We start from the raw sequence: 16,929 nt of genomic DNA on the forward strand, positions 1-16,929 counted from the left end.
CTAATAGAGGATGATTGGGGAGAGAAGTACTTTTCGGGATGTGATTTGTACATATGGACACAAGTAATTAGATACCATTTTTACCTTATATAACAGACAAAATACATAAAGTTTGAGTATAGAATGAAAAGATTCAAGGGAAGCAGAACTTTATTTTGTCATTTAAAATGTCGTTGAATAAGTTTTGGCTACGTTTTCAGATAAAAAGGCAGAGGCATGGAATCTGTCCATCAATATCGGAAGCCCGGAACCAACAGTAAACAAAAAGATCGAACCAAAGTTTTTGGTAACAGGTGAGATATTACATTTTCTGCACTCTTCTAACAGCCCAAAATGGCTCTTATTTTGTACAGCAACACTACAAACTGCTCCTTAAAGGATTGACAAAACTACCTTGACACAAAAAGGATTCATGTCACCCCCAACGGTTACAGCATTGTTAATGACATTACAGTTGATACGAAATTTCTTACAACAAATGTGAAAGGTTTGAAATGAAGGCCACTATTGCTCTTTCTGGATTTCTAACTCTGGCTTTGCGTGGACTTTTAAGAAAGAGTTTCCTTCACTCTCTTGCTCTTTCTGGATTTCTGTTGCCGAGTTATGTGCAGAAGGGCTGCATGCACGTACCTCAATCGCCTCCAATGTCAAAATACTCCCTAGATCAAGTGGGATACTTTTGAGTTTTGAACAACGATGAACCACTAATCGTTGTAGTCGTGGGAAGTTATCCCTGTAACTAACCCAGTTCATAAGGTCCAGGTCATGCAATTTCAACACTTGGAGTCGCCTAAACTCTGCCTCCCCTGTCTCCCATGTTTCTCCTATGCATGCTTGAAACTTTAACTTCAGAACCTCCAGGTTAGGCACCCACGCAAAGATCCACATCTCATCCCAATCCATTCCTGTATTTTTGAGCGTCAACTTCTTAAGATTTTCAGGAAACCTTAGTGGATTGCATGATCTTGTTGCTTCCCGGTATGGAATTGTGTTTAACAACTTTAAGTTTTCAAGGTGTTGCAAAGAGTGCACATTTGGAAATTCCAGATCACCTAGACTTGATATCAAGCGTCCACAAAACCCAAGTTTCCTAAGATTGGGAGTACTCATAGATACATTCTGGCAAGATCGAGGACTGACTTGGGATAATGTTTGCAGGCTTGGCAACAAATTTGGAGAACCATCATTCTCTGTTACTTGTACAAACTTAGGCTCCTCAATAAGGTTTTCTCCTGATTTGATGAATATGTGCCTTAGTGTTACCATATTCCATATGGTTTCTGGTAGAAAAACATTCTTCTTTGAGGATATTATTAGTGTTTGTAAGTTGACAAGGCTGGATATTGATGCAGGAGGGCTTCCATCATAAGCTTGAATTGCCAAGTATCTTAGATCAGCAAGGTGTACTACGTCATGATGAAATACAGAAATAGGGACATACTCCATATCAAGAACCCTAAGGGATTTGTACATTTCAATATGAACTAGTCTGCCTTTTTGAAGACCATCGCTGAACTCATATGGATAGCACAGACCAGAGTGAATGGTAGTGGAGGAAGATTCTTGAACAAGAGCATAGTTGTAATTTAGCAAAGAAAATTTCTCTTCCCTGGCTATTCTCAAGCATAAATCCCGCAACAAGTCATGGATATGGCATGCTTTAATTTGGCGATCAGCCCTCTTTTTTGAAGTCATCAGCAAACCTCTATTGATTAAATCCATCAAAAAATCCTCTGCTACATCCTCCAAGATTCTGCTTCCACTTTGATGTATGAATCCTAGAGCAATCCATAGCCAAATGAGCTTTGTCACGGAGACCTCATAGTCCTCAGGAAATGATCCAAGAAAAAGAAAACACGGTTTTAAGTAAGGAGGCAAATGGTTGTAGCTCAAAGCCAGGGAGTCCATGTAGCGGCTTGGGTTACTCACCATAAACAAGCTTTGCTTTTCGGAAATTTGCCTCCACCACTCATTTGACATATTGTTTTTCAAAAGACCAGATGCTATTACAATTGCAAGAGGCAAACCTTCACATTTTCTTGTAATTACCCTTCCGAAAGCTTCCAGCGAAATAGGGCATATTCCTGTCCTAAAGATCTTTTTTTGAAACAAGTCCCAACTTTCAACTTCATTACGAAATCGCAGAACATGAGTAGGTCTTGCTGCCTGTACCCGTGAACTGATATCTATGTCACGACTGGTGAACATGACTCTGCTTCCGGTTTTGTCATCTGGAAAATACATTTTGAGATCACTCCAGGCCTTAGAATCCCATATATCATCCAAGACCACCAAATATTTACGACCCTTTAGTAGTCTGTATAGCTTTTCACCCAACTGTGTGTCACTCATTTTGTAAATCTCGTCAGTAAGCTCATGGATAGAAGAGCTTAATATAGTGAGTAATAAATCTTTAACGAGATAATCTTGAGAAACACAGGTCCAAGCTCGAATATCAAAGAAATACTCGACTAAAGGATTGTCATACAGTTTTCTAGCGAGAGTAGTCTTACCAAGCCCAGCCATGCCTGCAATTGAGATAACCTGGAGCTGCTTTGTAGAAGTTGAAGTAAGTTGATCAAGTAGCGTTTCTACTTCTTCATCAAACCCCACCACAACTTCTTCTCCCTGCTCTATGTTTGAGCTATATATAATGTTACATACTTTTTCACAATTACATAGAATCTTATCTATAATATTTTCTCCATGCTCTTTTCTTGATGATGCAGGAAGTGCCGTGGTTGCCAAACTATCAGATAAGTGAACCACCAGTTTTATACTTCTGTCTAACAAATAATGCACTTCTTCATTTTCATAACCCAGCATCATGTGGCGTAGATAATGTTTAAGCCCTGCACGTGATTTTCGCATTAAGTTAACATATTGCCCCTCAGGTAACAGACAGTATCTCTTAAAGGCGTCGACAAATTCCTTTAAAAAAACAGTAAGAGCATCAGCCATAGTTAATCTCTAGCCAGCTTAGGGATTTAATTTTCAACAAAAATTTATATATGTATATATCTTAATAGAAGGAAAGACTTTTTAAGTAGTACTGATAGATGATAAATGAGTGAACATAATCAATTGATGGGCTGGCCGGTTGAAGTGTAAATATTTCAATAATAATATGAACAACAAAAAAATAGATGTAATATGATGATATTAAAGTGTATTTTATCATAATTTTCATGGATGAAAAATGATCAAAAGTGTAAGACAATAAAGCTGTTCGAAAGTGTGGATCCCGTTTTAAAAAAGTGAAATCTGATCAAAGTGTAAGACAATAAAGCTGTTCGATTAAACATGTACACAAGTCAATAGTACAAGGACTAATATTGTAATTTATCGTACACTATGCATAAACTGATAGATTGACTATATGTATGGCCATTGAGAGAGCCCTCGGTCTGCAGTTGACTTTGAAAGCTTCCACGGTGAAGATCAAGTTCCAATAGTTATTTTCTCTTAATTAGTTGGTGAGTTTTATTCTACCTCCAATTTGAAAACTATAATAGATGTTAGACTTTTATAATGATTATACGTGGATTGATTGATATGCTTAATTATACTATCTATACTATCTATACTATATTATAAAGCAGATTCCTTCTAAATTTTCAACATTGAAATTTTCAATATTGATTTTAAGTACATCCCCAAAATACCCCTCTCATATATTCTATATTTATCTAAAATAACCATAATACCTTTTCTCTCTACTCAAATCTCAACCAATCATCTTTTTTCTCTCTCCTTCATAAATCATTTATTCCTCCAATTCATTCAAAATCTTTTATCTCAAAAATCATACGTCGATAAATTATAAAAATTGTATGGGTGTTCTTAAAATTTCCTGCTCTTTCATTAGAGATGTCATTCGATATACTTTCGACGAATTTTTAAATCCGAGGGCGGAGGCCGTAGGCATTTGACTATCACACCCTCTGACCTAGCTATCACCCCACCATCTCACCGCCGCAACGCGCGGGTACTTACTCTCGTATATTATAAAGCAGATTCCTTTCAGATTTTCAACATTGAGTTGAAATTTTCAATATTGATTTTAAGTACATCCACAAAATACCCCTCTCATCTATTCTATATTTATCTAAAATAACCATAATACCCTTTCTCTCTCCTCAAATCTCAACCAATCATCTTTTTTCTCTCTCCTCCATAAATCATTTATTCCTCCAATTCATTCAAAATCTTTTATCTCAAAAATCATACGTCGATAAATTATAAAAATTGTATGGGTGTTCTTAAAATTTCATGCTCTTTCATTAGAGATGTCATTCGATATACTTTCGACGAATTTTTAAATCCGAGGGCGGAGGGCGGAGGCCGTAGGCATTTGACTATCACACTCTCTGACCTAGCTATCACCCCCACCGTCGCAACGCGCGGGTACTTATTCTCGTGAACTTAAATTGATGAACCTTGATTTAGATTTTTTTTTTATTCATTATTATTCTTAAAAGTTTTAAGGAAAGGCAAGTCATCACATATCCATACATATTAATCGTTCATCATGCATATTCATAATTCATAGTGCATCTTTTCTATTGCAGTATCGGACAGAAACATGTTTGTTATGTTTAACTAATATAATCATTCTTTGTGCTGTTCTAAAAAATAAAATAAAATAAATAATGTTAGTAGTTCTAAAATGTGGTACATTATTGGAATACACAACTGATTTCATATGCGGTAGTCAATGACAGCTAGTCAGATTCAAAATTTTTAAATTCATGCTCAATGTTTATGGCAGGGTTGCCTAAAAAGGACTTTCAGTACCAAATATCTTGGCTACCGTTGACGTATCACTCTGAAACAGGATAGAATCATGACTGATGCTCTTGTTGTTCGTGTAGAACAGTTCATCAACTACTTTAGGAAATTCTGTCATTCTCATGGCGTAGAAGGACTAGATGTGAAAGTAAAGATGCCTGAGTTGTTTGATGGTCTAATGAATCACATCAGAAACATGATGATAGGGTATGAAACTGAGGAAGTGCATATTTTATTGAAAGAAATGAAAGGACTGGTTCTTAGTGAAGCTTGGTACATTCATGAAGAAACAGTGATAGGTCAGATTTTAGAACCAAGAATGGTGGTTAACGAAGATTGGTATTTTGATCAAATCAATAGATTGAATAGGATTGTATTTATTTGTGAACAACTCTGTAATATCAGATATAACTCAAAGGAAGAAGAGGCTGTTGTGGGCTTTGATAATGAAGTAGAAATTCTACTTGATCAACTTCCTGGAAATTCTGCAAAGTCGTTGCAGGTTATTTCAATTGTAGGAATGGCTGGGCTTGGTAAGACGACTTTAGCTAGTAAATTATACAGAGATCCATTAATAGATTATACGTTTGATTTTCGAGCTTGGGTTTGTGTTTCTCAAGTATATGTCAAGAATGATTTGCTACTTACCATATTAAGCTCCTTTATCCATGACATGCCAGATGAGTTCTATGGAATGAATGCCCAACAATTAGAGGAAAAACTATACAGAAAATTCAAAGGTCGTAGATATTTGGTAGTCTTTGATGATATTTGGGATTGTAAGGTCTGGAACGATCTGAAAATGTATTTTCCAGATGACAAAACCGGAAGCCGGGTTTTATTTACTAGTCGTGACACAGACGTGAGCTTGCATGTTCAGTCAGCAAGACCTGCTCATGTTTTGCGTCTCCGTACTGAGCCTGAAAGTTGGGACATATTTCAAAAGAAGATTTTTAGAACCGGAATATGCCCTCCTCTGTTGAAAGATTTTGGAAGGGTTATTACAAGAAAATGTGAAGGTTTGCTCTTGCAATTGTCATAGCTGCTGGTCTTTTGAAAAATAATTGGTCAAGTTCGTGGTGGAGTCAAATTGCTGCAAGTCTAAGTTCATATATGGTTAGTAATCCAAACCAATACATGGACTCACTTGCTTTAAGCTACAACCATTTGCCTTCTCACTTAAGACCATGTTTTCTCTATTTTGGAGCATTTCCTGAGGACTATGAGATTCACATGACAAAGCTAATTTGGTTATGGATAGCTCAAGGGTTCATAAATGACACTGGAAATAGAATCTTGGAGGATGTTGCAGAGGATTTCTTAAAGGATCTGGTCAAGAGAAGTCTGGTAATGACTCCAAGAGAGAAATTTATGTCCAACATCTATAGGTATCAACGTTTTCCTGCTTCTCTAAAGGATGAAAATTTTAATTAAACAGTTATTGACAATTTCTAGCAGGTATGGCATGGTATCGTCAATGCTTTGTTCTCCATTGGAGGTAGGAAAAGTTCTTCAAGAGGGTGGATCAGTTCTTGCCGAAACTTACAAACTTCTCAGGGTTCTAGATATGGAGTCTCTCTCTGTTTCCGTATTTCCTTTGGATATAACACGACTGGTTAATCTGAGATACTTGGCCATTCAAGCTCATAATGGAAGTCCCCAAGCATCAATATCAAACCTCGTCAACCTACAAATGCTGATAATATTGTCGAAGAAGAACATTCTTTTACCAAAAACCATATGGAATATGGTAAATCTGAGGCACCTCTATATCAAATCAGGGGAAAACCATATAGAGGAAACTTGTTCTGGGCAAATGATAGAGAACGATGGTTGTCTAAAGGGGTTGGCTAGTCTTCAAACCTTATCTCAAGTAAGTCCCCTATCTTGCACAAATATATGCTCAAGGTCTCCCAATCTTAGGAAGCTTGGGTTCTGTGGACCCTTAATATCAAGGCTAGGCGAAATGGAATTTCCAAATTTGAGCTCTATGGTTCACCTCCAAAAATTGAAGTTATTCAACACATTTTCTCTCCCTGAGGTGACGAGATCGTGCAATCCTATTATGTTTCCTCAAAACCTTAAGAATCTAACACTGTCAAATATTGGCATGGATTGGGAAGAGATGTGGACCTTCTCCCTTCTACCCAACCTTGAGATTCTGAAATTAAAACATCAATCATGCATTGGAGAAATGTGGGATACAAGGGATGCAGAGTTTCGGCAACTCAAGGTCTTAAAGTTGCATGATCCGAATATAATGCAATGGGTTAGTTCGAAGAATAACTTCTCAAGTTGGGTTATGATGGAATTCAGGACCTTCTGGAACTTCATAGTACAACGGGGATTGGGCTGGTAGCCAAAAAGATGTTAGCATTCTCGTGTTGATGTCCATGGAAAACTAGAAACGAGCTAATTTTTTTAGGAAAGTCCTCTTCCATTCAACGTATTTTTGAAGATGTTTTATTTTTTTTAATTTTTATGGATCATGTACTTGAAAAAGAATTGTTGATATAACGGAGACCCTAAATTATAAAGAAAAATTATTTTTAAAAAAAGTTAAGATTAGCAAACTAAGCAATTATATCAGTTATATTAAGCAAACAATCTGAAAATTTTTATCACTTAGTAATTATATAGTAATAATAACACAAAATGTTTAGCACCATCATATATAATGATATTTAAAATTTAAAGGTTGTTTTTTTGTCAAAAACAAGAAAATATAAGTTCAGGGGTTTTAGTGTATTTGACTCAAAGGTCGGTGACTAGATAAAGTCACTAACAAACCTTCATGTCAACTAAATAGCCAATCCTCAAAATTACTCCAACATTCCTCTCCCGACCACCACAATCTCTCCATCAAGGTTCCCGTCTATTCTCTCTCTCTCTCTCTCTCTCTCTCTCTCTCTCTCTCTCTCTTCTTTCTGTCCTCTTTCTTCTTCTTCTTTATGTATTTGTTGTTCGATTTCCGGCAGCCACCTTCCGTCGTTGTGGATCTTTTTTCCGACATCCTCTTTCATAGCTCTAAAATAAGTCAAAGCCTTTGGCCTAGATACGAGATTAACCAATAACCACCGCAATTTGACCGAGATTTACAACTGTTAATTTGCTTCCATGTCCTTTTAACTTTTCTACCTTCCATGTCTTTTTTTTTCATTAAATAAAATAGCAAAACACAATGCCAAAAGTTGAGGATTGGTGGAAAATGTGTTTGGAGTTTGAGTGATGAAAATGCCTAAAGTTTGTATTTTGGTGAAGTTACATTGTGTTTGCCACAATTATTGGTGAAGTTGCAGGGTAGAAACAAAGAGATGATGTAGACAAATGGTTAAGAAAATAGTGTTTTGTTTTTGTTGAAGTTTTTGGTTTAATAGGGCTATGGACAAATGGTTGAGTGTACATGTGATTTTTCTGAGAGCCGATCCAACCCCACTCTTTTCTTGATGTCAGTCAAAGCTATAAACAATGGGAAATTTAAGTCTTGGGGTAGTCAATATTAGTAATGTAAGCAGTTTTTTATGGAAGTGAGGAAAACAAATATGTTAACCACTTAATCTACAAGTGGTATAATGCATAATGTAAGACTATTAGAAGTAAGTTTGTTACTTTATTATTTCCTTCAATGTTAACATGATACTTATGCAGGTCAACTTAAGACTTTTGGTGAAGAAACAAGCTGACCCGTGGTGTTAATATTTACCGAGTTCAATGCAAATTTCGTGTCTATGGTTTGGAGCAAATTACAGGTTTCCTTCTATCTTCAAAATTTACATGAAACTTTCTTGGACAGTAAACTTTTAAGAACTTGGTCTTTATTGTAGATGGCCGTTGCTTGTACAAATAAGCAAGGTGATCATGATGCTTTGCACACATAAGTATATTGGTCTTTTAGTTCATAAACACAAACCATATGAACCATTTTGTAAATAACTTTTCTTTTCTCCCCAACCATCTTCTCCATTTTTGTAAATAACTTCTCTTTTCGTTCAACGATTGATTTTTCAAATAACGTATTTTATAACAAAAATATATTATATTTTTCTTACAAACGCATAAAATTGAATCAGTAACAAAAACTAATTATTTTTATTATAATGAATATAAAAGAAACTTAAAAATAACCCTTGGCATGGGTCCAAATCTAGTGAAAACACAAACATATTGTGTTCCACTTTTGTTTTTATGTCTCCACATAGATTACATGTTTGGTTCATTTTGTTAAAATACTTTTAGATACACATTTTAGATCAATTTTTCTTTTTATGTGAAAGAATTAGAGGTTTTATGGACACCAACAAAGATGCATTTTGTTTGAGTTGTAGGAATAATTAGGTCAAAAGGATGAATGTGGAGAGGTGTATTTTTCAGGATGTGATTGTACATTTGGACACAAGTATCTGAATCTCACAATACTACTTTTACCTTCCAATATAACAGAGAGTATAAAACTCGAATGAAAATGCTCAAAGGAAGTAGAACTTTATTTTGTCATTCAAAAAGTTCCTTGAATAAGTTTCGGCTATGTTTTCGGATAAAAAAAGAAGAGAGGCAGACCATCAATACTGAAAGCCCGGAACTAACAATAAACAAAATGACCGAACCAAAGTTCTTGGAAACAGGTGAGATTTTACATTTTCTGCACACTGCTAACAGCCCAAAATGGCTTCTTATTTTATACAGCAACACTACTAACTGCTATTTAAAGAATCACAAAAATCCAAAGCCAGGTAGACACAAATAGGATTCACGTCACCTACCTATATCCACAGTCATTAATGGCATTACATTTTATACGAAATTTTCTCACAGTAATATGAAAGGCTTGAGATGAGGCCACTATTGCTCTTTTTGGATTTCTAAGTCTGGCTTTGTGTGGACTTCCAAGAAAAAGTTTCCTTCACTCTCTTGCGCTTTCTGTATTTCTATTGCAGAGTTATGTGCAGAAGGGCTGCATGCACGTACCTCAATCGTCTCCAATGTCAAGATACTCCCTAGATCAAGTGGGATACTTTTGAGTTTTGAACAACGATGAACCACTAATCGTTGTAGTCGTGGGAAGTTATCCCTGGAACTAACCCAATTTGTTAAGTCCAGATCATGCAATTTCAACACTTGGAGTCGCCTAAACTCTGTCTCCCCTGTCTCCCATATTTCTCCAATGCATGCTTGAAACTTCAACTTCAGAACTTCCAGGTTAGGCACCCACGCAAAGGCCCATATCTCATCCCAATCCATTCCCGTATTACACAGTGTTAGTTTCTTAAGATTTTCAGGAAACCTAAGTGGATTACATGATCTTGTTGCTTCCGGGAATGGAATTGTGTTTAACAACTTTAACTTTTCGAGGTGTGGCAAATAGCGTACATCTGGAAATTCCAGATCACCTTGACTTGAAATCAAGGGTCCACAAAACCCAAGTTTCCTAAGACTGGGAGTTCTCATAGATACATTCTGATAAGATCGGGGACTTACTTGGGATAATGTTTGCAGGCTTGGCAACATATTTGGAGAACCATTGTCCTCCGCAACTTGTATAAATTTAGGTTCCTCAATGTAGTTTTCACCTGATTTAATATAAAGGTGCCTCAAATTTACCATATTCCATATGGTTTTTGGTAGGATAATATTCTTCTTTGAAGATATTATCAGCATTTGTAAGTTGACAAGGTTGGATATTGATGCAGGGGGGCTTCCATCATGAGCTTGAATGGCTAAGTATCGTAGATCACTAAGGTGTACTACACCAGAATGAAATACTGACATTGGGACATACTCCATGTCAAGAACCCTGACTGTTTTGTATCTTTCACAATTAATTGGTCTACCTATTAGTCTACCCTTTTGAAGAATATTACCCAACTCATATGGATAGCACAAACCAGTGTAACTTAGTAAAGAAAATTTCTCCTCCTCGGCTTTTCTCAAGCATAAATCCCGCAACAAGTCATGGATACGGCATGCTTTTATTCTGCCATTAGCCCTCTTTTTGGAAGTCATCAGCAAACCTCTATTGATTAAATCCATCAACAATTCCTCTGCAATATCCTCCAAGATTTTGCTTCCACTTTTATGTATGAATCCTTGAGCAATCCATAGCCAAATCAGCTTTGTCACGGGTACCTCATAGTCCTCAGGAAATGATCCCAAAGACAAAAAACATGGTTTTAAGTGAGGCGGCAAATGGCTATAGCTGAAAGCCAGTGAGTCCATGTATTGGCTTGGGTTACTTACCATAAACAAACTTAGCTTTTCAGCAATTTGCCCCCACCACTCATTTGACATATTATCCTTCAAAAGACCAGAGGCTATGACAATTGCAAGAGGCAAACCTTCACATTTTCTCGTAATTACCCTTCCGAAAGCTTCCAGCAAAAAAGGACATATTCCAGTCCTAAAGGTCTTTCTTTGAAACAAGTCCCAACTTTCAACTTCATTACGGAATCGTAGAACATGAGTAGGTCTTGCTGCCTGTACCTGTGAACTGATATCTATGTCACGACTGGTAAATATGACTCTGCTTCCGGTTTTGTCATCTGGAAAATACATTTTGAGATCACTCCAGGCCTTAGAATCCCATATATCATCCAAGACCACCAAATATTTACGACCCTTTAGAAGTCTGTATAGCTTTTCACCCAACTGTGTGTCACTCATTTTGTAAATCTCGTCAGTAAGCTCATGGATAGAAGAGCTTAATATAGTAAGTAACAAATCTTTAACGAGATAAACATGAGAAACACAGGTCCATGCTCGAATGTCAAAGAAATACTCGACTAATGGATGGTTGTACAGTTTTCTAGCGAGAGTAGTCTTACCAAGCCCAGCCATGCCTGCAATAGAGATAACCTGGAGCTGCTTTGTAGAAGTTGAAGTTGATCAAGTAGTGTTTCTAATTCTTCATCAAACCCCACCACAACTTCTTCTCCTTCTATGTGTGAGCTATTTTTTATGTTACATAGTTTTTCAAAATTATCTAGAATCTCATCTATAAATTTTTCTCCACGCCGTATACTTGATGTATTAAAATCTTCAAAATAGAATTGTGTCACCAAATTTGTTGCTCTGATTAACAGATCGTACACTTTCTCATTTTCACAAACCTGCATCATGCATAGTAGATGATTACAGAGAGCCTTTGATGAATTAGCCATTAATTGCCAGTATTCTACTTCAGCCTCAGGTAATAGTACTGAATGTCTCTTAAATGCGTCAACAAATTCCTTTAAAGGTAGAGTAAGAGCATCGGCCATGGTTAATCTCTAAATATATATGATGAATATCTTAAAAATAGATATAATATGATGATCAAGATAAATGTATGTATGTATGTTATCTTAATTTGAATGGATGAAAAATTACGAGTATATAGGCATATATTCTCTTTTTCTGTAACTTCATACTTAGTCCCTCATCTTCTATAGCAACACCTTTTGATGTTGAGATTTGCTATATACTCCCTAAACTTGGATAATTACATCTTTTTAAGCCCATATACATAATTTTCCCTTTTTTTTTTTATATTTTTTTAATTTGAACTGAGGCCTACATACACAGAAGTTTATGTTGGGGAAATTCGTGAATAACGAACAGATAACCGGATATAATCAAACTCTGAAAGGCGTGTAATCACTTTCAGATTGAATCAATTTAGCGGTTCGCCCAAACTATTCAATCGGATACAATTCAGAGAATTAAAAACGTTCTGTGTGTTTATTATTTGAGAGAAAAGAACCAGAAAGAAGGAAGAAAAGAGAATGACCAGAAATCTTGTTACGGGATATCCTTTTATCAACAAAAGGGCAGTTATTGCTAGGAATTTCGAGTTGCCACATTTGGTCCCTCAAGTTCCGAAAATTAAATTTTCGGAGGGATTTTCAATATAACAATATGCCACATTTGGTCCCTCAGCTCGACCCCAGCCAGGGGCTCTGCCCCTTGGACCCCGCTCCCAGGGGCGCTGCCCCCAGACCCCCGTACCTTAGGGGCTTCGCCCCTAAGGTCATAATAAATTCAAATAGGCGTGCACTCCGCATCACCAATCCTATATGATGTATTATTGACAATACTGATCAAACAAGTTAACCCAATTACACTAAAAAATATCCAACAATCCTCCCCTATTTTAGTGTAATCCATGATTAACTAACAACCATCTCAAACATTCAAACTTTTGCATAAATGAAATGTCGTAACGATTGAATTTCACATTAGTACATTACACATTCCGAATATTCGAATTCCATGGTGTCGTAACATATGTTGAACCATGGGAACTCTATTGAATACACGAAGATAATGTACACAAAAGTTTACACACACAGTAGTTCTATCTTGACATATGTTTTAGCCTATGTCCCTGATGTGACTAATTTATACCCATTACCCACATCATTATTGGCCATTTATTTATATGTTTTAAGTCTACTTTGTGTACATTTGACGCGTTTATGGTGTTTGTTAGTAGTTTCAGGCGCTTAGCAGGTTACGTAGTCATTTGGCTCACACTTGGAAGACTATTGGCTAATACAATAATTCATGAAGTCGAGAGTTGATTTATGCAAAAGAAATGATGAAAGTGGCGAGTTGAAAGTTGAAAACGAAGTTGTCGAAGTCTATGTGTCCACTGCGACGCAGTGGAGATGCACATTTGCCCACTGCGCCGCAGTGGTTATTCATGCACGAGTGACTTTTGTCCAGTGAGTTTTGGCTGCGCAACAGTGGTCGTAATCGAGGATCACTGCGCCGCAGTGATCAAGCAAGTCAACAGAGACAAGTTGTAGGGCACGACTGCGCCGCAGTGGTGGGTGTGTACGAGCCCACTGCGCCGCAGTCACCCATTTTGCACGCGAAGATTAGGCAGAGATATTTGGCTGCGACGCAGTGGAGGCCATCACATGACCACTGCACCGCAGTGGGAGGCTGGTCAACAAAAGTCAACGGCCGACTTAAAGCCTTATTTTTCAAGAGGTATAAATATAAACCCTAGGCACGAATTTCAAGGTATTCAAACTCTTTCTAGGAGCTGCTCTATCAGGATTCTTCCTTCTCCAATCAAGTGTTTCACTTAGGCGGACTCATTGAAGATATTACGGGCACCCATCTAGATCGTATCTACATTATTGTCTTGCAAATTATTTTCTTCAAACAATTGATACTTCATGTTTCTTTTCCATTTCTTTGATTATTGTGAATTGATCATGAGTGGCTAACCGTTTAATCATCCACCTTGATGAAACTAGACGGATAATGTGATTGCTATATTTTTAATTCAAAAGGGTTTATTTAATTATCGTTGTTCCGTGATCTTGATGGTTTTAATTCTTTTCATTTAATTAAAATTGATATTGGTTGCATATGATTCTTCGTTGGTGGTACCAGTCGAATGTGTATGTGATTTTAAAACGGTTACTTGTCTATAAGTAATTATCACTAGTTCATGGTATGATAGTGAATATCATTTTAAGTAAAGATTAAATTTGTCAACGTGATTGATATCGGTTGGTGGTACCACGTTATTGTCACATAGGTTCAATTGATAATTTGATAAGTAGATAAAAACTGATTGTTAGAAGAATTGTCTTGGTCTTGGTGGTACCGGCTTGGGTAATTCAACTAGTAGTCAGGTGATTCGATAAATTATTCATGGATGGTGGTACCACGTGAATAGTTTAATCTTGTCACGACTACCTTTCAAACTCTTAAGAATTTGTTCCTCATCAAATGCAATCACATTTGAAGTCAAGGGAAGTCAAGGTGGATGACTTTTAATTATTTCGTCTGAATCTTTCTTTAATTTTATGCAATCAATTGGCAAATCAATTTGTTTAATTGTCAAAGGGAATTTCGAGCAACACCTGTTTTCCAAACCATTTAACAAGCAACTAATCATTTCATAGTCCCTGAGAATGAACTCAGACTTACCTCTTTGCTATATTACAAACGATCGGGTCCACTGCCCGTGAGTGCGTAGTAGTTAGTTCTTTGGTAGTTTTAGTTTACAAATATTAAAGGTCGATTTTGCACATCAGTCCCTATCCTTCATAAGCATGTCAAAGCCAAGTCCCAGCTTTTTGAAGCGGCTAAACTTCATGCTCACATAGGTAGCTCCTTTAATCTTGCACCTGCATATGCAATTTGTCAAAAGAGCTATTAAGAATATAAACATTCAACCTCCTTATCTTGCAGTCCGAACACATACCTTGGGATGAATCTTTAAATGTGTTCCAATCTCTAAACATTAAGCCTTCCACATTGAATTCAGCATCTAGCGTCATACTAGATGGGAATTGGGTATCTCAATGCTCAGAGATTTCTGACGGACTTTAATCCCACCCTATAGCCGACTTATTCACGAGATCTCTATTCAACGCTTTGGTTAAATGGTCGGCTAGATTGTGTTGTGTTTTCACAAACACCACAGATATCACACCATCAGTGATTAACTCACGTACCATGCTGTGTCTAACACCTAAGTGTCTAGACTTTCCATTATATACTTGACTGTATGCCTTAGCCAACATGGCTGCACTATCACATCTGATAGATATGGGTGATATCGGTTTAGGCCACAATGGAATTTCATATATCAAATTTCTTAGCCATTCAGCTTCTTTACTAGCTGCTGCTAATGCCACAAACTCAGATTCCATTGTCGAATTAGTGATGCAAGTTTGTTTCTTTGATGCCCAACATTAGCACCACCACCAAGAAGGAATACCCAGTCATTTGTGGAAGAGTGATCTTCCAAATTAGTAATCCAACTTGCATTTGAATAACCTTCAAGAACAGAAGGAAATCTAGTATAAGTCAAACCAAAATCCTTGGTTCCTTTCAAGTATCTAAATACTCGATTAATCGCTTGCCAATGAATCAAACAAGGATTGTGAGTGTACCTACTCAGCTTTCCAACAACAAAGGCTATATCAGGCCTAGTACTAACCATGGCATACATGAGAGATCCAATAGCCTTTGAATATTCAAGTGGATTCACTGCAACTCCCTTGTTAGGCACGAGTTTTAGAGTAGGATCCATAGGAGTACTCATTGGAGAACTATCTTTGTGATTGAATTTATCCAATATCTTCTCAATGTAATGAGATTGAGAGATAGTAATACCATGTTCTCCACGTATGATCTTAATTCCAAGAATCACATCAGCCTCCCCCATGTCTTTCATATCAAACTTTGATGACAGGAATTCCTTAGTTTTATCAACTTGATCTTGGTGAGTACCAAAAATCAACATGTTATCAACATACAAGCAAATGATCACTCCTTTACCAGAAGTGTCAAATTTGCTATAGACACACTTGTCTGCTTGGTTTAATGCAAAACCATTAGACAATACCACCTCATCAAACTTCTGATGCCATTGCTTAGGGGCTTGCTTTAGACCATAAAGAGATTTCACTAACTTACAAACTTTATGTTCATTACCAGGCATGACAAATCCTTCAGGTTGTTTCATGTAAATCTCTTCATCCAATTCACCATTTAGAAAGGCAGTCTTAACATCCATTTGGTGAATTACAAGATTATGTATAACAGCAAGTGCTAACAATAACCTAATGGTGGTAATCTTAGCAACAGGAGCATAGGTGTCAAAGTAATCAATACCTGCCTTTTGTCTAAAGCCTTGGATCACCAATCTAGCTTTATACTTGTCTATGCTTCCATCCACCTTCATCTTCCTTTTGAAGATCCATTTACTACCTAAAGGCTTACACCAAGGTGGTAAATCAACCAATTTCCAAGTGTTATTGTGCATAATAGAGTCAATCTCATCTTGGATTGCCTCTTTCCAAAATGCAGCATCCCTTGAAGCCATAGCTTCACTGTAGGTCTTAGGATCATCATCAACATTAAAGAAATATTGATATTGAAAGTCAATTTCATTCCTTGATCCTTCCACCAAATACAATTGGAAATCATCCCCATATGACTTGGGTTTTCGCGCTCTTTCACTCCTCCTAGGCTCAGGAGGTTCTTCAGTCACTTGTTCATTTCCACCAGTGCCACTAGAGCTTGCCATTGTATCTCCAGGTCTAGGTAAAGATGTGAACCTATCCTCATTCCCAAAATCAGCATCCCTTGACTCAACAATAGAGTGCACGGATACATAGTCATTAGGTTCTA

Source organism: Erigeron canadensis, chromosome 1 (genome assembly GCF_010389155.1).
Source record: "Erigeron canadensis isolate Cc75 chromosome 1, C_canadensis_v1, whole genome shotgun sequence".
Taxonomy (NCBI): domain Eukaryota; kingdom Viridiplantae; phylum Streptophyta; class Magnoliopsida; order Asterales; family Asteraceae; genus Erigeron; species Erigeron canadensis.